Source organism: Salmo salar, chromosome ssa12 (assembly GCF_905237065.1).
Source record: "Salmo salar chromosome ssa12, Ssal_v3.1, whole genome shotgun sequence".
Taxonomy (NCBI): domain Eukaryota; kingdom Metazoa; phylum Chordata; class Actinopteri; order Salmoniformes; family Salmonidae; genus Salmo; species Salmo salar.
In genome coordinates, this window is record NC_059453.1 from 81,714,634 (window position 1) to 81,741,406 (window position 26,773).

A 26,773-nucleotide genomic window follows, 5' to 3' on the forward strand; every position below is an offset into this window, starting at 1 on the left:
GGGTACCGGTGCAGAGTCAATGTGTGGGGGCACCGGTTAGTTGAGGTAATATGTACATGTGGTAGAGTTATTAAAGAGTTATTACAGTGACTTTGCATAGACTATGTATAGCCTACAGCTCCAGGGGATCTAGCCCTGATAACAGTATTGATGACTGATTAATCCTCTGCACATTCAACATTAGTGTAAATGGAATGTTTTCACTACAGAAACAGAGTGAAAACCTGTTATTAATGCCACCTGAGATTCTCCCAAATCCTGATCCTTAACAATATTATGTTTTCTTCTTAAAAAACAGACGGTTGAATTAAATTGTCAATCCATCAGTGTTTTTATATGATACAGTATTGCATATTATAAAAACATTTATCTCTGGTTTTATATGGATTTTATTCATTTAACGACTCGAAAGGGTTCAAAGCCCTCACTTTTAGCATATATGCATTTTTATGAGTAGTGTCGGGGGACCTAACCTATTTTTTTGTTGCCTTAATATCTATTTTACCTACTTTAGCAAGTTCCAAAAGCTCAACTGAGAGGAAACTATTTCCAGTTCTCTGAGTGATATTTTGATTCTGGGTTTCACTGAAAACGTGTGTTATTGCATGTGTGTGAAAGCAATGCATTCATTCCTACACACTGTGTAAAGCCTGCTGTTCAAATGCATCAGTAACCTCTAAGGGAGTGGCCCAGTCAAACATTTGACGATGCTGTCATGATCAAACATTCTATGAATCACATCACATCAAAGTGTGGCTTCTGCCTAGACATTTTATTGTAGATAAACTGTTCCATTGCCTGTTTTGTTGTTATTGTTGCACAGTTCTGTTTTTTCACTCCCTTAGTACATACAATACAATACATCATCCACCTTGTTTGATTTAGACTTCATAATACAGACTTTGAAGTGCCCTGCCTGAAACCCATTCTAAATCACAATTTTTGTATTTGTTATTTGCTTTTAGATTACCTATTTTGGAGTTCACAATGCTTCCTGTTCAATCACTAGCTAACATGATTACCCAGCTGCTCCCAGTAACTATGCTACTGCTACAGAGAGGTCACTGGAAGGGATTCAGCTCTGGCCAACCTCAACTATAGCCAAACCTCTCTTCCGCTCTGTAGTATTTTACCTCGGGCAATTACAATGCTGAGTACTCTATCCATCTTTTTAACTGCATTAACAATGTCAGTATACCTTGCAACAACTATGACCTATTCAACCAATCCATTTTTTTCATGGCAGAAATATCTCTACAGATGGCATTACGATTATATGCCACCCCAACCCTTGGTCCTATCTCTACAGATGGCATTACGATTATATCCCACCCTACCCCTGGTCCTATCTTTACAGATGGCATTACGATTATATGCCACCCCACCCCCGGTCTTATCTCTACAGATGGCATTATGATTATATCCCACCCCGACCCCTAGTCCTATCTCTACAGATGGCATTACGATTATATCCCACCCTACCCCTGGTCCTATCTCTACAGATGGCATTACGATTATATGCCACCCCACCCCTGGTCCTATCTCTACAGATGGCATTATGATTATATCCCACCCCGACCCCTAGTCCTATCTCTACAGATGGCATTACGATTATATCCCACCCCACCCCTGGTCCTATCTCTACAGATGGCATTACGATTATTTGCCACCCCGACCCTTGGTCCTATCTCTACAGATGGCATTACGATTATATCCCACCCCACCCCTGGTCCTATCTCTACAGATGGCATTACGATTATATGCCACCCCACCCCCGGTCTTATCTCTACAGATGGCATTACGATTATATGCCACCCCGACCCCTAGTCTTATCTCTACAGATGGCATTACGATTATATCCCACCCCACCCCTGGTCCTATCTCTACAGATGGCATTACGATTATATGCCACCCCGACCCCTAGTCCTATCTCTACAGATGGCATTACGATTATATCCCACCCCACCCCTGGTCCTATCTCTACAGATGACATTACGATTATATCCCACCCCACCCCTGGTCCTGTCTCTACAGATGACATTACGATTATATCCCACCCCACTCCTGGTCCTATCTCTACAGATGGCATATGACGATATTCCCACCCATGGTCCTCCATGAGTATCGATTTTATGATTCAGCAAATGTTTCCTAAATAAGATTAAATTCCACTTAGCTCAGATTCAATCAGGGCTAAACAGCTAAATGCTTTTACACTGTCTGTCATGGTAACATTTACACTGATATGAAGGACATCAGTGTCCTTTTGCCCAATCACTCCAAACTTATAGAGACCTCAGTTAACGCTCTCTTTGCCCATATGAACGGCAGACCCTTACCATGCCACTTACAGTGCCTTGCAAAAGTATTCATCCCCCTTCGCATTTTTCCTACTTTGTTGCATTACAACCTGTAATTTAAATAGATTTTTATTTGGATTTCATGTAATGGACATACACAAAATAGTCCAAATTGGTGAAGTGAAATGAAAAAAAGAACTTGGTTCAAAAAATTCAAATAAATAAAAAACTGAAAAGTGGTGTGTGCATGTGTATTGTGCATGTGTCCTTTGCTATGAAGCCCCTAAATAAGATCTGGTGCAAACAATTACCATCAGAAGTCACATAATTAGTTAAATAAAGCAAGGGGCACCACCAAGCAAGCGGCACCATGAAGACCAAGGAGCTCTCCAAGCAGATCAGGGACAAAGTTGTGGAGAAGTACAGATTAGGGTTGGGTTATATCAAAATATCAGAAACTTTGAATATCCCACGGAGCACCATTAAATCCATTATTACAAAATGGAAAGAATATGGCACCACAACAAACCTGCCAAGAGAGGGCCGCCCACCAAAACTCACAGACCAGGCAAGGAGGGCATTAATCAGAGAGGCCACAAAGAGACCACAGATAACCCTGAAGGAGCTGCAAAGCTCCACAGCAGAGATTGGAGTACCTGTCCATAGGACCACTTTAAGCCATACACTCCACAGAGCTGGGCTTTACAGAAGAGTGGCCAGAAAAAAAGCCATTGCTTAAAGAAAAAAGTAAGCAAACACGTTTGGTGTTTGCCAAAAGGCATTTGGGAGACTCCCCAAACATATGAAAGAAGGTACTCTATTCAGCTGAGAAACAAATGTAGCTTTTTGGCCATCAAGGAAAATGCTATGTCTGGCGCAAACCCAACACCTCACATCACCCTGAGAATACCATCCCCACAGTGAAGTATGGTGGTGGCAACATCATGCTGTGGGGATGTTTTCATCGGCAGGGACTGGGAAACTGGTCAGAATTGAAGGAATGATGGATGGCGCTAAATACACGGAAATTCTTGAGGGAAACCTGTTTCAGTCTTCCAGAGATTTGAGACTGGGACGGAGGTTTACCTTCCAGCAGGACAATGACTGTAAGCATACTGCTAAAGCAACACTCGAGTGGTTTAAGGGGAAACATTTAAATGTCTTGGAATGGCCTAGTCAAAACCCGGACACCAATCCAATTGAAAATCTGTAGTACGCCTTTAAGATTGCTGTACACCAGCGGAACCCACCCAACTTGAAGGAGCTGGAGCAGTTTTGCCTTGAAGAATGGGCAAAAATCCCAGTGGCTAGATGTACCAAGCTTACCCCACAAGACTTGTACCTGTAATTGCTGCAAAATGTGGTTCTACAAACTATTGACTTTGGGGGGGTGAATAGTTAGTTATGCATCATCAAGTTTTCTTTTTTTTTTTGGTCCAATTTCTTGTTTATTTCACAATAAAAAAAATTGCATCTTCAAAGTGGTAGGCATGTTGTGTAAATCAAATGATACAAACCCCCCCAGAAAATCAATTTTAATTCCAGGTTGTAAGGCTACAAAATAGGAAAAATGCCAAGGGGGGAATACTTTCACAAGTCACTGTAACTCACTATATCCCATGTAAACCCTTTCACTGACACTTACACAGATGGAAAGAGTAGCACATTCAACAAAAGAGTGTACAACCTATATCATACACAGCTTATATGGAAATTAATATATTCAACATATCACTTAATCCTGTAATCCTTGGTATGAATATTAAATGGGAATCTGGAACAGAACACCCTTTGTTTTGGCACAAAATGTTTACCCAACCACAGCCATGAATGCTGGAGCCAGAATACCACCAGAAGGTTCCAAAAGTGGATATCATTATACATGTGTCCATGGGCAAAAATAATAAATAATAACAATGCCTTTTCCATTTATTTTGCACATAGACTAGAATATGTTATTTTGTGGTAGGAATCACTTTCTAAATGGGTAGTACACTGGCACAAAAAAACGATTCACAATATGCTCTTTACGCACTCTTGGGGTAGCCAGATCATTTTTTAGGACTGAGATACACACTGAACAGAACAGAAACTGTATCTAATATGACATACATGAGGACTGAACATCCTTACTTACAAATCTTCTACATAACAAAAATACACCACAATGCGTGGGAAAAGTAGTTCCTTCTACTCTGCGTGATTTTTAGAGTAGCAACAACAAACTTTCACCCACACGCAGACAGACAACACAAAGCAATACTATTCTCTTTTCAGGCGGGTCGTTTGATGTGAGCTTGACAAAGACAGCACTCTAAAAGGTCCTTTATACTGGATTATTTAATTCTCCTTCATTCCTTTCAAGTTTCAGAAAGATGCATTTCTGGGTGTGCATAGTGTTTCAGTGAAGCAGGCATTTGTTTTATTGATGTGAGAATGCTTTCAAGTGGCACAGGCTCTCGGACTCGGACAATAGAGAGCTTTTCAATCATTCTATTTTCAGAGTTATCCCACGTTATACAGTGTGGCTGGTTAATATCCAATCTATAGGTTCAGATATTATTAATGAACGGAGTCATTGCTAAATAGTGGGTATGTATTAAGATAATTAGAACTTCTGTTTACTAAGCCCATGTAGCCCACCTGCTGTATTGCTTGCATAACAGATTTAATAGTGATGTTTTTGGTTCGAGATGGAGCGTCATCATGTCAAACAGGATAATACGTGTTGTTCCATGTTCTTTGCTGCTCCTTAATACTATCAGAATAGTAGGCCTAAAGGGTTTCACATGGCTGAGTATCAGTTGGTTATCTGACATCAGACCCTTAAAAGTACTATACTTTACTGTTCCATAGGGTTTAGAAACATCAGATGTGGCCTGCAGATGCAGTGTTATACCCCTACATACATTTCTTTAGTTTTCTTTTGTTTGGTAATATCTCTATAACTATCCTACATTTTGTAGAATATTGTTAAGTGCTGACAGTGTGTTTTCTCAACAAGACCCTCGGGCACAAAGGATCAAGTGCCTTATTGCTGTTGGTTAAGTTGATAAGGAATATGGCTCTAACTTGAGAGTCTAAAGTTTTCTATTTCTACATCAATTCCACAAAACATGCTTGGATTGAATAATTAATACAACAAGCCCTCTTGCCCCAACAAGCAATTGATTAGTGCAATCCATCAGGTATACATGAAACCACAAGGGACATTATTTGCATGGTAATGCAGTTTCCTGGTGCACCTTTATAGAATTGTGCCTATGGGCTCCTCTACCTGACAATGGCTAATTGGCTATGGGAAAAGTAGAACGGCCTAACACTGAGAACAATGAAGATACGTCTTTCCCACCACTGTGGGGTACGCATGGACTGACACTTTCATGGTACACTTAGAAAAAAAGGATCTGTCAAGAACCAAAAAGGCTTCTTCAGCTCTCCTCAAAGGAGAACCCTTTGAAGAACCCTTTTTGGTTTCAGGTAGATAGATCCCTTTTGGGTCCACGTAGAACCGTTTTGGGTTCCATGTAGGAACCTTTCCTCAGGGGGTTCTACGTGGACCAAAAACGGTTCTCCCTGCGGCCAAAAAGGGTTCTCTTCTGGGGACAGCCGAGGAACCCTTTTGGAACCCTTTTTGCTAAGAGTGTATGTTCTCATAATGTACGGTGTCCCATGAATTAGAATGGTCCTCATTTATAATGTCTCCATACATGAATATAATATGTAGTTCTAGAGAGGATTCATACAGGCAAAGAAAAAACATCCAGTATTACAAAGCATGTCTTAACTATTGTACAATAAAACACACGTTGCCATTTTTGCTCATCAATTGACAGTAATGGTGCAGCTTGAAGGGTTATGGAACTGTGTTGCCTGTAGTGACCTGAATTTTTTATTACAGTAGACACACAGACACACCTACACACGTACGCACATACACATGCACGCACACACACACACACCATTAATTCCCCCCAAAATATTGGACTGCCTCCTCATCTCGAGCTGCTCATTCATGTGAGACGGATCCCTGAGACATTTTCCACAGGAGGATTAGCAGTGTACCACGACAGGAAGGCACTTCAGTTTCTGTGCTCTGGCCCCCATGCTGTCTGTGTGGACAGACAGCAGGCAGGCAGGCCACTCCTTAAAAGGTCTGAGATGCTCACTGCTTATCATGAGGGCTCTCGCTTAACTGAATTACCCTCTATGCTTTCCCTTAATAGGTCTCTGGGATAAAAAGTCTGTTTTCTGGAAATAATTAATCCAACTTGTTGGCTAAATCAGAAGGGAGCAATAGTGGCCTTTGGTGGAGTGGAGGGTTCTGCCTGGACTGGTTTATGAGACAGCTTCTCTATCTGACAGACGGATGGGCTGCTGCTGCTGTTCACTGCTGCTGTGTAGATGGTGATGATGACCTGATCTGCAAGGCTCCCTGCCTGCAGGATCCAACCATTAGATTACAATTGAACTGCTCCATTTGGAGGAGGGCTGATTCAATGCAGTCCACTGTGTGTGTGTGTGTGTGTGTGTGTGTGTGTGTGTGTGTGTGTGTGTGTGTGTGTGTGTGTGTGTGTGTGTGTGTGTGTGTGTGTGTGTGTGCCGAGCCCTGCGACCATTTGGAATGCTGTGTGTTTTGGGTGCTGGGTCTCCAGGTTGAGCGAAGCTTCGTAGCTCGGTTGCCTTGCATACACATTTGACTGAAAGACAGCGCAGTTATTTTAATGAATTTGTCTTTTCAGACCTCTGTTTGTGCTGTATTCTCAATCTGCTGTCTGCACACTGAAAATATCAGCCTTGGAGACCCTTTCCTTTGTTAACAGTGACTTTTGGGGAAATAGCTCATTGATTTCTGGGGTAACATGATTAAGTGGACACTTCATCTGAACTAGATAAGAGGTGGCATATTAGAGCCATTATTTTTGTCCTGGTGGTCCCGGTCTATAAGTTTCACTTTCTTTCACTTGTATATCATGGTTTTCAATTTTTAAAGGACTGTAAAAGTAATCTACAGACAGAATCACAATTTTTATACTACTACCAAGCACACACTCACACACTCACAAACCAGTTACCCCATTGCTGTATCTCAGCCAGTGCTGTATGTGCAACAGACGCTAGCGTGCATGCAGCTTTCAGTAGGTGTGCTAATCATGAGGAGTGATCCCATGATGACAGCCATGCTCACTGAGCGCACCATCTGTGCGGCTCCGCTGGGCTCTCCACCGGCCTGCAGTGGCGGTTCTAGACCATTTCAACAGGGGGGGCCAAGCTGGGGCCAGTTGTACTGTTAGAGGGGCCAGTTACATTAGACGTTATTGTTGTCATATCGTTTTCTTCACTGCATTGCAGGCATTAGCAGGCAAAATACCATGTTCATAATCATCATCGTTGCCACTGTCTAATAACGGATGTAAAATTAGAACGATAGCAAAAATTTGTTATGTAAAGATTATTTCATACTCCACATTTAGGGGGGCCACAAGGAGGTCCAAAATTGTTGTTGTCACAAATTGTCTAATAACGGATGTAAAATTAGAACGATAGCAAAACGGATGTAAAATTAGAACGATAGCAAAAATGTGTTATGTAAAGATTATTTCATACTCCACATTTAGGGGGGCCACAAGGAGGTCCAAAATTGTTGTTGTCACAAATTGTTGTCACAACGATAGCAAAAATGTGTTATGTAAAGATTATTTCATACTCCACATTTAGGGGGGCCACAAGGAGGTCCAAAATTGTTGTCACAGGGGCACTGCCCCCCCCAGAACCTCTAGTGCCGGCCTGGTGCCTCACTGAGCAAGCTGGATGCCTCTCTGGCCCTCCTGGCCTACACCCTCCTGTCCTCCTGTCTGTCCTGGCAGGGTTGTAGTCAGTCAGGGCTCATCCTTGCCGTATGGCTGTAATGATCGACTCACCTACTGCTGAACTCACACACAGTGCACAATACCTTACGACCTGCTGGAACAACTTAACATGTTCAGAGCAGCATGCATTTTCTTAAGCTGCGACAATATATTGTCGTGTGGAAGGAAGTGTAAGGAATTATCAGAAAGATTTGGGATTTATAATAGGCACATACTTGTTATACAATATGTACCAATTTGAAAAGGTATCCTTGTTTTTTGCCTGATTTATCTGGCGTGAGCTTTATGCTTTTGGTCTGATCGGATGCTCTCTTTCTAGTGTTGTGCTGGATAAATTGCCTATAAACCTGGATCTGGAAAGAATTGTAGAGGCCATTAAAGTGTCAAGGTATAATGGAGAATTGCATAGGCAATCAAATAGGTGGAATTGAATCTGCTTTTCACGTGCAGTCAGAGGTCACGTATAGTACCCATCAGATATCCGGCAAATTAAGGGATTTCAATATGTTGGATGAAACAGAGGTGGATGTTGTTTAAGATGGGATTCGCAAACCGTGAAACAAAAACATCCTCCAAACGTCAGGGGTCAGGATATGGACTACGGCTAGTTGTCCATACACAGCTGTGGAGAGCGTTATCAAAGTAATCTGCATGGTGATATCATAAGCTGTTGTAATGTCACCGTAACGAAAATACACAGGAAAAATACTTTGGGGAAACACAGTAACTGTATTCTGTTAGTTACTTTCAGATTAATGCATACAATAATTAACAATATACCATGTCAGATTGCAGTATTAATATCCATTTTTTTCACACATTGACTAGCAGATGAGTTTGGGGTGAAAACATCAACATTGGGCTATCTGCCCAAAGTTCAATTAAAGAACTTCATACTGTGTACAGTGTGTATATCTGCCAAGCCTCTGAACTTAGCTTTAGTGCCACCTCATCAGTGATCACTCTTTTCCCAGTGGGGATGTCCTTCACTGACCTCAACTTACTTTACTTTCAGTCTGAGGCTTTGAAGTGATATTTAATGCCTGAGCATAGATCTCCTTGACGGGACAGAAGGACATACACAAGACCCATCTGAGCATAAAGATCCGACTGTCTGATATCTAGAAGTATAAGGGTTAAACCGAGGTTAGACACTGCTGGTGAACACACCAGCTCCCCTCCCTCTGTTTCCCCTCCTTCTGTCTCCTCTCCCCTCCCTCTGTCTCCCCTCCCTCCCTCCTTCTCTCCTTCCCTCCCTCTCTCTGTCTCCTCACCCTCAGACTCCTCTTCCCTCCCTCAGGCTCCTCTTCCCTCCCTCAGTCTCCTCTTCCTTCCCTCAGTCTCCTCTTCCTTCCCTCAGTCTCCTCTTCCCTCCCTCAGTCTCCTCTCCCCTCCCTCAGTCTCTTCTCCTCCCCTGTCTCCCCTCCCTCTGTTTCCCCTCCCTCAGTCTCTTCCCCCCTCCCTCAAACTCCTCCCCTCTCCTTTCCCTCCCAAAGTCTTCTCTTCCCTCCCTCAGTCGCCTCCTCCCTCCCTCAGTCGCCTCCTCCCTCCCTCCCCCTCCCTCCCTCCCTCCCTCCCTCCCTCCCTCCCTCCCTCCCTCCCTCCCTCCCTCCCTCCCTCCCTCCCTCCCTCCCTCCCTCCCTCAGTCTCCTCTTCCCTTCTTCAGTTTCCTCTCCCCTCCCTCAGACTCCTCTCCTATCCCCTCCCTCCCATAGTCTCCTCTCCCCTCCCTCGCCCCCCTGTCTCCTCTCCTCTCCTTCTGTCTCCTCTCCCCTCCCTCCCTCAAAATTGTATCAAATCAAATGTTATTGGTCACATACACATACAGTTGAAGTCGGAAGTTTACATACATCTTAGCCAACTACATTTCAACTCAGTTTTTCACAATTCCTGACATTTAATCCGGGTAAAAATTCCCTGTTTTAGGTCAGTTAGGATCACCACTTTATTTTATTCTGAAATGTCAGAATAATAGTAGAGAGAATGCTTTATTTCAGCTTTTTTTTCTTTCATCACATTCCCAGTGGGTCAGAAGTTTACATACACTCAATTAGTATTTGGTAGCATTGCCTTTGAATTGTTTAACTTGGGTCAAACGTTTCGGGTAGCTTTCCACAAGCTTCCCACAATAAGTTGGGTAATTTTGGCCCATTCCTCCTGACAGAGCTGGTGTAACTGAGTCAGGTTTGTAGGCCTCCTTGCTCGCACACGCGTTTTTCAGTTCTGCCCACAAATGTTGATATGGGATTGAGGTCAGGGCTTTGTGATGGCCACTCCAATACCTTGACTTTGTTGTCCTTAAGCCATTTTGGAAGTATGCTTAGGATCATTGTCCATTTGGAAGACCCATTTGCGATCAAGCTTAAACTTCCTGACTGATGTCTTGAGATGTTGCTTCAATATATCCACATAATTTTTGTACCTCATGATTCCATCTATTTTGTGAAGTGCACCAGTCCCTCCTGCAGCAAAGCACCCACACAACATGATGCTGCCACCTCCGTGCTTCACGGTTGGGATGGTTTTCTTCAGCTTGCAAGCCTCCCCCTTTTTCTTCCAAACAGTTATATTTTTGTTTCATCAGACTAGAGGACATTTCTCCAAAAAGTACAATCTTTACCCCCATGTGCAGTTGCAAACCGTAGTCTGGCTTTTTTATGGCGGTTTTGGAGCAGTGGCTTCTTTCTTGCTTAGCGGCCTTTCAGGTTATGTCGATATAGGACTCGTTTTACTGTGTATATAGATACTTTTGTACCTGTTTCCTCCAGCATCTTCACAAGGTTCTTTGCTGTTGTTCTGGGATTGATTTGCACCTTTCACACCAAAGTACGTTCATCTCTAGGAGACACAACGCGTCTCCTTCCTGAGCGTTATGACGGCTGCGTGGTTCCATGGTGTTTATACTTGCGTACTATTGGTTGTACAGATGAACGTGGTACCTTCAGGCGTTTGCTTCCAAGGATGAACCAGACTTGTGGAGGTCTACAATTATTTTCTGAGGTCTTGGCTGATTTCTTTTGATTTTCCCATGATGTCAAGCAAAGAGGCACAGAGTTTGAATGTAGGCCTTGAAATACATACACAGGTACACCTCCAATTGATTTATATTATGACAATTAGTCTATGAGAAGTTTCTAAAGTCATGACATCATTTTCTGGAATTTTCCAAGCTGTTTAAAGGCACAGTCAACTTAATGTATGTAAACTTCTGACCCACTGGAATTGTGATACAGTGAATTATAAGTGAAATAATCTGTCTGTAAACAATTGTTGGAACATTTACTTGTTTATATTGAAGCAACATCTCAAGATATCAGTCAGGAAGTTAAAGCTTGGTCGCAAATGGGTCTTCCAAATTGACAATGACACCAAGCATACTTCCAAAGTTGTGGCAAAATGGCTTAAGGACAACAAAGTCAAGGTATTGGAGTGGCCATCACAAAGCCCTGACCTCAATCCCATCGAAGATTTGTGGGCAGAACTGAAAAAGCATGTGCGAGCAAGGAGGCGTAACAAACCTGATTCAGTTACACCAGCTCTGTCAGGAGGAATGGGCCAAAATTCACCCAACTTATTGTGGGAAGCTTGTGGAAAGCTACCCGAAACGTTCGACCCAAGTTAAACAATTCAAAGGCAATGCTACCAAATACTAATTGAGAGTATGTAATCTTAGGACCCACTAAATGTCAGGAATTGTGAAAAACTGAGTTGAAATGTATTTGGCTAAGGTGTATGTAAACTTCCGACTTAAACTGTGTATAGGACAGCAGCCTCTAAGATGCAGGATTTAGTAACCGGGTGGGAGCCGGCTAGTGATGGCTATTTAACAATCTGATTACCTTGAGATAGAAACTGTTTTTCAGTCTCTCCGTCCCAGCTTTGATGCACCTGTACTGACCTCGCCTTCTGGATTATCGTGGGGTAAACAGGCCATGGCTTGGGTGTTTGATGTCCTTGATAATCATTTTGTCCTTTCTGTGACATCGGGGCTATAGGTGTCCTGGAGGGCAGACAGTGTGCCCCCGGTGATGTGTTTGGTGACCTCTGTGTCTCCCTCCCTCCCTCAGACTCCTCTCCTCTCCCCTCCCTCCCAAAATCCTCTCTTCCCTCCCTCAGTCTCCTTTTCCCTCCCTCAGACTTCTCTCCCCTCCCTCTGCCTCCTCTCTCCTCCTTCTGTCTCCTCTCCCTTCCCTCTGTCTTCTCTCCCCTCCCTCTGTCTCGTCCCACCTCCCTCCCCCTATATCCTCTCCCTCATTCTCCTCTTCCCTCCCTCATTCTTCTCTCCTATCCACTCCCTCAGTCTCCTCTCCCCCTCCTGCTGGCTCCTCTGTCCCTCCCATAGTCGCCTCTTCCCTCCCTCTTTCTCCTCTCCCCTCCCTCTGTCTCCTCTCCCATCCCTCCCTCCATCTCTTCTCTCCTCTCTCAGTCTCCTCTCCCCTCCCTCAGTCTACCATCCCTCAGTCTTTTCTCTGCTATCAGGGTACAGGACAATTTGAGAACAACATGTCCACTATGGAGTGTGGGGCTAAAGTTGTTGATGCAGGCTATGCTCTTTCCCGTGTCCTTCTGTTTTGCTATATTCCAAGTTGCCTGAGGGAACTCTGGTATGGACCATGTTTCTAATTCCATTACATTGACTTGATAGGATAGATAGGCCTTTATCTCACTCTGGCCAGATAGTATTTGTTGATTGCTGCCTGGAAGAGAAAATAAATGTGTCGTAAATTAAACATAATTGAAAACATTTTCTCTCATAGAAAGATCAGTGGAGAATATCTGCATTTTATTTTCTATGTTCCAATTTCTTCTTGGTCATGTGCGTGTGCATTATAAATGAACTGTATCACATATTGACCCACAAGCAAATATCCCTGCAATGGCACACTATTAAAGAGATTCTCTGGTACTTTTGTATACTTTTTAGCCAGTAGTTCTGAAGTAGGGCTCACGAGCCAAAAAGGGTCCCTGGAAATTGCCTACTATGTCACATACACTACCAGTCAAAAGTTTGGACACACCTACTCATTCAAGGGTTTTTCTTTATTTTTTACTATTTTCTACATTGTAGAATAATAGTGAAGACATCAAAACTATGAAATAACACGTATGGAATCATGTAGTAACCAAAAAGTGTTAAACAAATCAAAATATATTTTATACTTGAGATTCTTCAAAGTAGCCACCCTTAGCCTTGATGACAACTTTGCACACTCTTGGGATTCTCTCAACCAGCTTCACCTGGAATGCTTTTCCAACAGTCTTGAAGCAGTTCTCACATATGCTGAGCACTTGTTTGTCATGACTGTCGTAGGAAGGAGCGGACAAAAGTGCAGCGTGTGTGTCGTTCCACATTTTATTTTCACTGTGAAACTATGCAATACATACACATAAACTAAAGAACAAAAAACAACAAACCGTGACACAGAGGTGAAACATACACTAACTCAAAAACAATCTCCCACAAACCCAGGTGGGAAAAACACCTACTTAAGTATGATCTCCAATTAGAGACAACGATGACCAGCTGCCTCTAATTGGAGATCATCCCAAACAAAACCCAACATAGAAATACAAAACTAGAACATAACAACATAGAAAAACTAAACTAGAAAACCCCCCTGTCATGCCCTGACCTACTCTACCATAGAAAATAACAGCTCTCTATGGTCAGGACGTGACATTGTTGGCTGCTTTTCCTTTACTCTGCACTCCATCTGGTAATTGTGGAGGCCAAGTCATCTGATGCAGTATACTATCACTCTCCTTATTGGTCAAATTGTCCTAACACAGCATGGAGGTGTGTTGGGTCATTGTCCTGTTGAAAACAAATTATAGTAAATGGGACATGATCATCCATTCACCTACTCTGTGTCTCACAAAGACACAGCGGTTGGAACCAAAAGTCTCAAATTTGGACTCATCAGACCAAAGGACAGATTTCCACCACTCTAATGTCCATTGCTCGTGTTTCTTGGACCAAGCAAGCCTATTCTTCTTATTGGTGTCCTTTGGTCGTGGTTTCTTTGCAGCAATTTGACCATGAAGGCCTGATTTATGCAGTCTCCAACAGTTGATGTTGAGGTTTGTCTGTTACTTGAACTCTGAAGCATTTATTTGGGCTGTGATTTCTGAGACTGTTAACTCAAATTAACTTATCCTCTGCAGCAGAGGTAACTCTGGGTCTTCCTTTCCTGTGGCAGTCCTCATGAGAGCCAGTTTCATCATAGCTCTTGATGGTTTTTGTGACTGCACTTTAAGATATTTTCTGCATTGACTGACCTTCATGTCTTAAAGTAATGCTGGACTGTCGCTTCTCTTTGCTTATTTGAGCTGTTTTTTCCATAATTTGGACTTGGTCTTTTACCAAATAGAGCTATCTTCTGTGTACCAATCCTACCTTGTCATAACACAACTGATTGGCTCAATTGCATTAAGAAGGAAAGAAATTCCACAAATTAACTTTTAACAAGGCACACCTGTTAACTGAAATGTATTCCAGGTGACTACCTCATGAAGCTGGTTGAGAGAAGGCGAAGAATGTGCAAAGCTGTAATCAAGGCAAAGGTTGGCTACTTTGAAGAATCTCAAATATAAAATATATTTTGATTTGTTTAACACTTTTTTGGTTACTACGTGATTCTATATGTGTTATTTCATAGTTTCAATGTCTTCACTATTATTCTGCAGTATAGAAAATGGTAAAAATAAAGAAAACCCCTGGAATGAGTAGGCGTGTCCAAACTTTTGAGTTGTATTGTATGTGCAGATTTACAGTATGCACCTCATTATTGCTCTCTCTCTCTCGCTCTGCTGTGCATCTTGCTAACTGTCACGCAAATGGCGAGGGGCTGAAACTCATTGGTTGAAACTAGAATTGCTAGGGGGTTGGCCCAGGTGGGGGAATATTTTTGTAAAATAACTCCGCACAGCTTCCAGAAAACAGTCGCTTTCAAACTAAGGATTTCGTGGCTAATTGAGGTAAGACAGTAATTCTGCTCATAGATTATGCATGTACAAACTACACATTGACACATCCAGCCCAAAGCGGGAGGTTTAACAAATATTTACTAGTCACCAAAGTTCCGGAGCATGTCTTTAAATATGTTAGATGACACAAAAAAAGCTTATTACAGCTTCCAAGCTCTAGTCGATCTCCATGTACTTTGAGTCTCCCTCAGACTTCTCCATGGCATTTTAACAAATGGCTTTAAGTGGAATAAATGTTTGCTTTTGTGCCACTATAAATCATGTCCCATTCATGTAATCTGTGGGGGCAGAGGTGTGAATGGGTTAGAGCGGTCGAGAACAGAGGGGGAAGAGGGGAAGAGGCAGTCCCTGGGGCAGTGCTCAGGACAATGTCAGGTTTGTCTTGCCTGAGTGTGTGAACACTAAGCTTTTGGGAACTGGCAGCTTACCCCGGTACCTTCCCTCCCGTCGTCCTCGCCTCCAGAGCTGTCCAGCTCCAAGCAGTAAGCATTTGTTTAAAGTTCATAAGGCTTCCCTCTGTTTATGTGGCCATAATCGTGGCTTCATCCTGCTGCTGCTCAAAGAGAGGTCTGAGGGTTTTGGAGGACCTGGCTGCCGCTGACTCTGGCTCTGTCTCTGTCTCTGCAGAGGAGAGGCATGTGAGTGTTCTCAGTGTCTGGCGCTGGCAATCTGCTCCTCACATTATAAAAAGGCCAATGCCCTCCTTCGACTGTCCAGAACACATCCCAGCCATTGCTTCAGCTCTAAATTATGACTTTCTAAGGTCACATCCGTCATCGTTGTGTCTTCTGGAAATCATAAAAAGACACAGAAAATGGTGCATTGACACAGGTAACTGCCAAAATAAAGAAAATGCCAACATGAAGTGTCTTAGGGCGTTGGCCCACAACAAGCTAGAACAGCTTCAATGCACTTTGGCATAGATTCTATAAGTGTCTGGAACTCTATTGGAGGGATGCGACACCATTCTTCCATGAGAAATTCCATCATTTGGTGTTTTGTTGATGGTGGTGGAAAATTCTGTCTCAAACCAGGTTTCCATCCAACCTTTTTATGCGAGCAAAGTACATGTTTGATAAAAAATGTCACGACAGGCCTGATGGAAACAGCAAAGGCGGTATCTTTTTGTTTCTGTAAAATTATATGTAATTTTGGTGAACTATCCCTTTAATATAACTAGTTGAAGTCACAGAGGATGAAAATGAAAATAATATAGCCTCCATATACAGTATATAATGGCTTAATGTACTTAATGTGCATTTATCCACTAGCAAAGCGTCCAATTATCTAACGTGTCCATTTGAAACATTAAAGGTATACAATCTAATTCCCACCATTTTACAACTGTCAGCACATGTGAAGCACAAGTGATAAGAACCTTGCAGTGGGCCTGCACAAACACTCATGCCTTTGGTAGGTTCTTTGCTGCGGATTTACGACCTGCATCAGCATAATTCAAGCATGACCCTCCGCCCCCCCCTTTTCATTTTCTCCCTTTCTCCTTGTTAAAGCCCAAGTCTCAGACCTGGGTCCATACCATACATCATCGAGCCTGTGCAGCTCCCTTCCCCCCGGTGTCGTGAGAGCGATACAGTGCTTTTGTCGGGCTGTGGAGGTATCTTATCGACAGTCTCAGCACACTCTCTCTGCTCTGCTCTCTGCTTCCTCCCCACAGGTCACACATGCTCTACTCCCCCCATCTGTGGACTCTTGGAATCTTGTCTGTGCTCACCAATCTGTGTCAATGAACGTCTCTAAACCAGTCGCTCAGAAAATCCCAGTTTTCATTACAGGCTCAATGGTTCTTCTGGTCAAACAAACAAAATATCATCTCCAGCCAAATTATTATGCTTCCTTTGGCCGGGTGGGTGAGGTCAAGAACAGAACTGGTCACAGATGTACTGTAGGGATACTGTAGCCTCGTCTTCTGTAATGCTGAGAGACAATCTCCACAAACATTATTGGAAATAAGGATATTGTCCCTGTCTGCAAAGAGGATTGCTCCCTGAGAACTGTAAATAACAATGTAGGGGCATTCACTCAACAGAAAACACTCAAAGGCTGATTTCTACCGTCCTGCTCCCAACAGTGCTCTTGTGTGTATTCTGTAACACGTGTGTGCTTAACTCTATTAAACAGCACTTTAAACAAAGCTTCAGGTGCAGCAAACATATTGCTGGGCAGGACAGTGAGGGGGCGAGATGGAACTTGCATTCCTCCACTTTTCCTCCTCTCTCTTTTGTACACAGCCAGTGAATAGCCTTTAGATTGAGCTTTGTGAGAATGATTGTCAGTGGCTTAATGAGCTTCTTTGCCAAGCTAGAGGCTTTGGCAACATATTTGTCTACAACAGCACCTCTCTCACTCCGTCCCCAGCTTGTGTGACAGGATCCAGTGCGAGTGGACACATCTAGAGCAGTCTCTGGGATTTTGACAGACCCTTTACTGTTCTGTGCTCTGATTTTCCCTTTGGATTGGATTGGATTGATTGCCTGTAGAGGGAATGATTGTTCATTATGTATCTCGCGAGGGACCAGCGTGGAGAATGAAGTTAAGTCTTGTAAGTACTGTCTTGTCTTGGGATGTTTCTGTGTGTGCGGCACAGAAGCTGGCTGTTGGATGTTTTGGTCTTTGCATGTGTGGTGAGGCATATTAAATAGGATCACCCCCTCACAGAGAGGAGAGTAGGAACATTGCATGTGTTCATGTGGTTACAGTGCCTTCAGAAAGTATTCATACACCTTCACTTATTCCACATTTTGAAACGATTTGGCATGGGTCCCCAGAACCTCAAAGTTCTACAGCTGTACCATCGAGAGCATCCTGACCGGTTGTATTACCAGTATAGCAACAGCTCGGTATCTGACCGGAAGGCGCTACAGAGGGTGTGCGTACAGCCCAATACATCACTGGGGAAAAGCATCCTGCCATCCAGAACCTGTATACCAGGCGGTGTGTTTTTACACTGCTGCTACTCGCTGTTTATCATAGTCACTTTCCCCCTAGCTACATGTACAAATGACCTCGACTAACATGTACCCCTGCACATTTTACTCGGTACCGGGCCCCCTGTAAATACTGTGGCCTCGTTATTGTTATATAATTCTACTGTTACTTTCTGTTTTTACTTTATTTTATTTAGTAAATATTTTCTTCACTGTATTTCTTGAACTGAACTGTTGGGGGCTTGTAAGTAAGCACCTGTTGTATTCGGCACGTGACAAATACAATTTGATTTGATTTGATTTGTAATATTGAGGTTGTTCGGTTTTGAAAGGTACAAGAGAAATGTCTAGGCAAAGATTATTCTTAGTCTTCTTACGTGGGTTAAATTATATCTAGTTTTGACATAATTTTTTATCTCTGGATAGATACAATTTTAGGACAGTCTGATAGGATTGTGAACTGTATACGTCAGTGCATAAGGCTGGGTGAAGTTTACACACTTAGAGGGATAACATTACACAATGTTTGAAAGGACTTAAAATAGGACATACTGCCCCTAATATCTCTCCATATAGTGGAGGAAACCGTAGCATAATATAAGTATTTTCATCTCTGATACTGAGCTCACCCCATCCCATTCCTCCACAACACCATACACCACAAACACACACACACACACACACACACACACACACACACACACACACACACACACACACACACACACACACACACACACACACACACACACACACACACACACACACACCATAAGGTCATGGAGACCCTCAGGACTGGGCCATATTTCCGACAGCTGTGTCAAACAGCTCACCCTGCGAACACTGTCCAGATGTCCTGCTGTAGAGCACAGGAAGTACAGAATGGATTGCATACAGCATATTCCCCGTAAATCACAGATCGGAGCCAGGAATTTCAATGTGTAGAAAAGGGACCTCAGGGGATAGGAAAAAGGGTAACAACCTGCCTGGTGTTTTTTTATATTTCTCTGTCGCAATTCAATATATGACTGTACTGTATCTGAGTTGGGGCATCAGAATTTACTTGTGTTGGATGGAAGTAAATTGCTTTGGGGTTTGATGGAGGAGGGGATTTGGGATATAAGTCCCATCCATCATGTCCGGCTGTGGCACAGTTTCATCAACAGTTTCAACCTGGGAAATTGACAACATCTGTCAAATGGAGTGAATGGAGTTGGGGAGCACCTCACTGTGTTTGTTCACACAAAATAATATCCCTGTCCCCACAGTCCAGGCTGTGAATCCGTAACAAACCTCTCCTGGCTACTCAGTGAGGATCATGGACTATTAGGATGATTGTCCTGGGCTTGGGACGCTCCTCTGTGACTCAGGACTTCAAAGAGACGAGAGCTGAGAGAGAAAAAATGAAAGCTCTTGGCTCACCATTCTGCAGACAGACAGACAGACGAACAGGAGCGATATACCTTTTGCGGCACTAGTACTTGAAACGTGACACATTGAGATATTCTGTCAGGCATTTCTCTCAACCCTTGAACTCTCAAGATTTACACTTCCGTTCTATACCAGCTATAGTAAGCTGTTGTGTGACATGTCCTGCTGCACATTTCTCAGCCACATTCGCTTCCAATTACAGTGATGTGTGTCTTTAAACAAAAAACACAATCTCACCTTATCTTGAAATGAAGACTAATGGTGAGGTGGTTGGGAGAGATTGCAGCAGTATTAGCACTGAAACAGTTTATGTCCCTGCTGTTCCTTAATATTCTCAGCAGGCCTCCATATTTCACTGAGACAAATAGAGCATTCACCAGCTAGCAGAGCAGAGCAGAGCTGCACAAAGGAACAGCTCATCAGAGGAAGAGAAAAACCTTCACCTCACTTTTACTCATGAAAAACACTGTAATCAGTCAGCAAAGATTAAATAGACAGGAAGGAAGATGCAGAAACAAATCAAATCAAATATTTAATCAAATGTTATTGGTCGCATACACATGTTTAGCAGACGTTATTGCTGGTGTAACGAAATGCTTGTGTTCCTAGCTCCAAAAGTGCAGTAATAGCTAACAATACACAACAATACACACAAATCTAAAAGTAAAAGAATGGAATGAAAAAATATAGAAATATTAGGATGAGCAATGCTAGAGTCCAGAGTCTAAATATACTGTATGCTGAACAAAATTATAAACGCAACTGGCAGGTGAAGAAGCCGGATAAGGAGGTCCTGGGCTGGCGTGGTTACATGTGGTCTGCGGTTGTGAGACCGGTTGGACATACTGCCAAATTCTCTAAAATGAGGTTGGAGGCTGCTTACAGTATGGTAGGGAAATTAACATGAAATTCTCTGGCAACAGCTATGGAGGAAATTCCTGCAGTCAGCATGCCAATTCCACACTCTCTCAAAACTTGAGACATCTGTGGCATTGTGCTGTGTGACAAAACGGCACATTTTAAAGTGGCCTTTTATTGTCTCCAGCACAAGGTGCACCTGTGTAATGATCATTCTGTTTAATCATCTTCGTGATATGCCACACCAGTCAGTTGGATGGACTATCTTGGCAAAGGACAAATACTCACTAAAAGGGATGTAAAGAAATATGTGCACACATTTGAGAGAAATAATCTTTTTGTGCGTTAGGGAACATTTCTGGAATCTTTTATTTTTCAGATCATTAAATATGGAACCAATTCTTTACATGTTGCGTTTATATTTTTGTTCAGTGTATTTACAGTGCATTCGGAAAGTATTCAGACCCCTTCACTTTTTCACATTTTTGTTACGTTACAGCTTTATTCTAAATTGGATAACATGTATTTTTTTCCCTCATCAATCTACACACAATACCCCATAATGTCAAAGCGAAAACAGGTTTTTAGACATTTTTGCAAATGCAGGTATTCAGACCCTTTGCTATGAGACTCAAAATTGAGTTCAGATGCATTCTGTTTCCAATTATCATTATTGAGATGTTTCTACAACTTGATTGGAGTCCACCTGTGGTAAATTCAATTGATTGGACATAATTTGGAAAAGCACACACCTGTCTATATAAGGTCCCACAGTTGACAGTCTATGTCAGAGCAAAAACCAAGTCATGAGGTTGAAGGAATTGTCCGTTGAGCTCCGAGACAGGATTGTGTCAAGGCACAGATTTGGGGAATGGTACCAAAAAATGTCTGCAGAGCTCCAGAGTTCCTCTGTGGAGATGGGAGAACCTTCCAGAATTACAAGCATCTCTGCACCAATCAGGCCTTTATGGTAGAGTGGCCAGACGGAGGCCACTCCTGAGTAAAAGGACACATGACAGCCCACTTGGAGTTTGACAAAAGGCACCTAAAGGACTCTCAGACCATGAGAAACATGATTCCCTGGTCTGATGAAACCAAGATTGAACTCTTTGGCCTGAATGTCACGTCTGTCACGTCTGGAGGAAACCAGGTACCGCTCATCACCTGGCCAATGCCATCCCTTTGGTGAAGCATGGTGGTGGCAGCATCATGCTGTGGGGATGTTTTTCAGCGACAGTGACTGGGAGACTTGTCTGTATCGAGGGAAAGATGAACAAAGCAAGTACAGAGAGGTCCTTGATGAAAAGCTGCTACAGAGCGCTCAGGACCTCAGACTGGGGTGAAGGTTCACCTTCCAACAGGACAACAACCCTAAGCACACAGCCAAGACAGTGCAGGAGTGGCTTCGGGATAAGTCTCTCAATGTCCTTGAGTGGCCCAGCCAGAGCCCGGACTTGAACCCAATCTAACATCTCTGGAGAGACCTGAATATAGCTGTGCAGTCACGCTCTTCAACAAAGAACAAAGTACTGCTTCAACAAAGTACTGCGTAAAGGGTCTGAAAACTTATGTAAATGTGATATTTCCATTTTTGAAGTTTTAAGTAACATTTGCAAAAGTGTGTTAAAACCAGTTTTTGCTTTGTCATTATGGGGTATTGTGTGTAGATTGATGAGGAAAAAAAACATTTAATCAACTTTAGCATAAGGCTGTAACATAACAAAATGTGACAAAAGTGAAAGGGTCAGAACACTTTTTGAATGCACTGTATATACACTATATATATGATCAAATGGAACCTTGAAATTATATCAAATAAAGCTGGTGATTTGGATATCCTTTTCTAAATATTTAACATCATCAAATAGCCCATATGTTGACAAAGGAAATACTATAGACACAGATTAGATGCGGTAGAACAATATTTTATTCCAGAATGGTTAATGCTGGTTTTAAAAGCGATGACTGTGCCCTTTTCATCATATGGTGTCACCAGGGGATGTGTCCCCCTCTGTCCCTGGTCACAACAGTTCATTAGGGCCAGTAAGGTCATTTGTCATTTCTCCATTTGAGACAGAGGTCAGCTACTCTGCAGTTCATCGCAGAATTTGCTTCAAATCCACATCCATCTTGGTCCCTATAGCCTGATTCCCTCATTCCTTTACGTCCCAGTCCCTCTTGTCATTTTTCTCCTACCCCCCTCCGCTCTCCCTCTGACCCAGCCCCAGAATCATCCACCTGCTCCATGCGCAGACAGACTCCTGCAGTTTTAATGGTGTGGTAATTGAACTGTTCACTCTCTTGCATGCATGCGAAAGCAGAATGAAATTGAGCCAAATCTCAATTAGACATGGTTATTATTTAATATTGCGCTGACTTCCTAATCTCATTAAGGGCCTTGTTTGTGTTTTGCCCTGCTGCTTCTGCTGAAGTTTTAATAATGAATGAACTCCTCCCGCTCATAAGCATGTAGAAGAATCTTGTCTCGCCAGAGGTCAGAATGTAACCCATTGCAAATAAACAGGAACTATTATTATATTATAGTAAGTTAACAGAATGCATCCAAATAAAACTACTTTTAATGAAATTCCAGGGATCTACTTCGCCCTTTAGTAGTTCATTGTTAAAAATAGTTTAAAAAGAATTCAAACAAGATGTGGGTGTGTCTAGGCAGGGCTTTACTTACTCTATGAGTCAGTACAGAGCTACACCTTTACAGTATGTGTTTTGTTGTTGTCTAGAACCAGTCTCAAATCAGTTGTATAAATGAGCAATTGACATGGAAAAAACAGAAATGAAACCAAACAAAAACGACCTAATTACCGACAACAGGCTAATTGCTGTTTAATTATAATAAATTCTCCCAATGCTTTAATTATACTTCAGTGATTAACTGGGATTCAGTGCTGAAGCATTACCAGGAGTGTGTAGGGAGCGTGGCGCGTCTTCCCGGTGTCGCAGCTCTTTAGTGAGGAGAATATTTTAATCCAGCTTGACACGAAGAGGATCTGCTTAATCCCATTACAGGCTTGCAGCACATCAAACTATAGAAGGCCTGTAGAGACACAGACACTTCTGCCTGTCTGTCTGTCATACTGCAGAGCAGTATGCATATAAAAGAGACAGACTGCAGACAACATAACGCCAAAAGATTGAACAGCATAGCATCTTTCAATGGCAACCGTTAAGGACACTTCACAGTCCTTCAGCAGCGCTTCACCATTTTCATTTAGCCAATTTGACTGCTTTGTCTATATCTTGAGAGGGCCTCATACTGCAGCCTGTAGACACTCTCCTATCTGTCGTACAGCAGAGTTTTGCATGTAAAAGAGGCAGACTGCAGACCATGGAACGGCAAAAGGTTGAACCGCATAGCATCTTTCAATGGCAACCGTTAAGGACACTTCTGAGTCCTTTAACAGTGCTTCACCATTTTCATTTAGCCAATTTGACTGCTTTGTCTATATCTTGAGAATGCCTCCTGTCATTTAGAAAGTGTTGAAGTGTTGTGGAAAGTGTTTTATTATGTTGTAGGTGAGGACATAGTGAATCCTACAGTTAATCAACAGACCCTTGACTTTGGTGTATAGGTCAATGTTAGGATTCCATGCCAGACCAGATGGCTGAGCTAGGAGACTGAAGGAATAGAAAGCATGCCAACCAGAACACTGTGCCGTTAACATCTCCTCATGAAGAGAGGCGTGGGTGTGTTTGATTCAGCCTGGAGCCTGAATGATGAGATTGGGGCTTCTCAATCAAATGAACCAGCAGGTAGAGCGAACATGGAGCAGACGTGACTTCCCTCTCTGCCTGCCTCTTACATTTCCTCTGTTATCAGTCTTGTGCATGGTGCTCATTCTGAATGAGAAATGTTTTTTGCACCTCTTGGCAGGTAGCCCACTGTAAATGAGAGAGCGCGAGAGCAGAGCAGCACACTACAGTATGTCAATCTGAGTTGAGTTTAAAGCATGGCTCCAGACTTCACATGGCCCAGATTCGGCCCGTGTTCCCTGTCCCTCTCCTTCCACCCCAGGACAGCTTCTGTTCCCTCTGAGCCTCGGCTAAGGGAGGTCAGAGTTCATATTGGCCTTCTCAGGTGAGCAGCTTTTAACTTAGCCAGCTTCATCAGCCTCAGGCTCATGCTATTGGTGCTGAAGGAGAGGATTAAGAACAGCCTGCGGTCTAGAGCAGGCTCGCCCCGGCCCCACTCAACTGATTCATATAGCCCCTGTAGCCTATACTGTATGCCGGGTTAGAGATAGACATCCCAGTCTCCCACCAGTTTAGCCCCTATATGTTTTATTAGCCTCCCTCAACCAGATGGCCAAGTTGGATCTGGCTAAACGCTCAACGAGGGGGAGAATTAATTAAATCAGATGGCAGGTGATCAAGCACAGTTTGAACAGAATGTAATCCATCTAAGTGGTGTTAGGTTGGTTGATAAAGGCCCTAAGAGAAACGCATTGTCTTGGAGGGATTGTAAAAACCTCCCTCTTAAACTCACCAATCCTCCCAACAAAGCACTGCTAATTAGCACAGTGCAGCATCCTATCTTTTGATTTTAATCTGTAATTTGCAACATAAATCACAGTGTGTGGGAAAAGAGTAAAATGGGAGCAACATTATAAAGCCTGAGGCATTTCTCCAGTCCAGACTCATGGATCATAACAAAGCCATGTGAATCTGAGGTTGGAGGAAAAGTCAATGTCCTACAGTAGTATTGTGATTAAGAGGCGTTGGTGTATTGCACACTCTGTTGTCTGTGCTCTGCCGGTGACATCAGGCAGGTCACCCACTAGGTCACATTAACCAGGATGGACTCAAAAAGACCCCAGACAGAGTTAATACCATTAGCATGAAGCATGGGGAGAGAGTTCAGGGTTCGTGTCTATTTGAAAACAGAGCCTCCTAAAGAAATGAATTCAATTGACTCTTTCACTCCTTGGTCAATTATTCAATTACTTCTCATGAACTGCCATTTGACCTCTGTGTTTTCTATTGAATTTGGTAACTGAGAGAGAAGATACAAAAAAGAGGAGCAGTGTTTTTGGTCAGTATGATTGAAAACACACCAGTAAAACGTTAGCTGTTTGTTAAAACTACCGGGCGTGTTGGAGCATGGCTATCTCTCCGGTTTCGCTCCATCCTGCTGAAATAAAGAGCTTAACACACACAAATTCCCAGACAAATCCATTTTTTGCCATTAATTGGAGTGCCATCATCGACATGAGAAGAGACAAACACTGTAATTACTGGATTTGTATGCTTGTGATGAGAAGTGTTCAGCTATTTCCATTGTCAGTGGACATTTGTGAGGACTCCCATGAGCATTATAATTAGGCAACATTTTTTGTCGCCAATTTTCGTATTACTAGTGTGACATTGTTCAACGTGGCCTGGTCTATCTACTATCCTGCGTTCAACCAACTAGATTCCTGACTAGAATGACCCAATGACCTACAGTAGGTCAAAGCCAACTTGAGGCAGGCTAATGAACAGATACCCGAGAGATTCTACTATAGAACAGAGGCTGGTGGGCAACAATGCCATTGAGGTGAACATTCTTGCACAGAGCTCTATCCCCCACAATCCTGTGCTCTTGTCATACTGCACACAGCTCATTAGGATTCAAGCCGCTGGCCTGTTAAGTGGAGAATGACCCGTGCCCTCTGACCCTGAGACCCACTGGTTATCAGATAAAAAACAGGTTATTCAGTGTGTAGAGTGGTAATATGTGTGGAAAAAATACTATTGCTAGGGTCTTCCTGAGTGGCGCAGTGGTCTAAGGCACTGCATTGCTAGCTGTGTCACTAGAGACTGCGGGTTCAAATCCAGGCTCTGTTGTAGCCAGCTGCGACTGGGAGACTCATGGAGTGGCGCACAATTGGGTTAGGGGAGGATTTGGCCGGCAGGGGTGTCATTGTGCACTAGTGACTCCTGTGGTGGGCTGGGTGCAGTGCACGCTGACAAGGTTGCCAGGTGTACAGTGTTTCCTCTGACACATTGATGCTTTCGGGTTAAGTGGGCAGTGCGGCTTGGCTTGGTTGGGTTGTGTTTTGGAGGACGCATGGCTCTCGACGTTCACCTCTCCCGAGTTCGTACGGGAGTTGCAGCGATGAGACAAGACTGTAACTACCAATTGGATACCACGATATTGGGGAGAAAAGGGGTAAAAAAATGTTTTTATACTATTGCTATTCTTTTGAAGAAGATTATTGCTAAGTCTGAGAACCATGTGTGATCATCATGGCTGTGTTGTGTTCTCTTTGAATATTCAGAGAGGAGCCCACAGACACAGAACAGGAACAGCCTGATGACAAATGCTGCAGCAGGGTTGTATCTTAATGATGTAAATCATTCGCTCCGTTGTGGAATGAATTCA

General features: G+C 43.0%; 1 protein-coding gene across 6 annotated transcripts in view; it reads left to right on the forward strand.

Annotated features, from left to right (window-relative positions):
- LOC106565729 (neural cell adhesion molecule L1-like protein) overlaps positions 1-26,773 on the forward strand; it is an 87,516-nt gene that overhangs the window by 30,105 nt on the left and 30,638 nt on the right. For 2 of the 6 annotated variants that reach the window (XM_014133155.2, XM_045691838.1), the window contains exon 1: positions 17,436-17,717. The exons of the other annotated variants lie outside the window; for them this stretch is intronic. The gene's annotated coding sequence lies outside the window, so the exon portion shown is untranslated. Of the gene's footprint in view, positions 1-17,435; positions 17,718-26,773 lie in introns of those variants that run through there. 6 annotated transcript variants of the gene reach the window in all.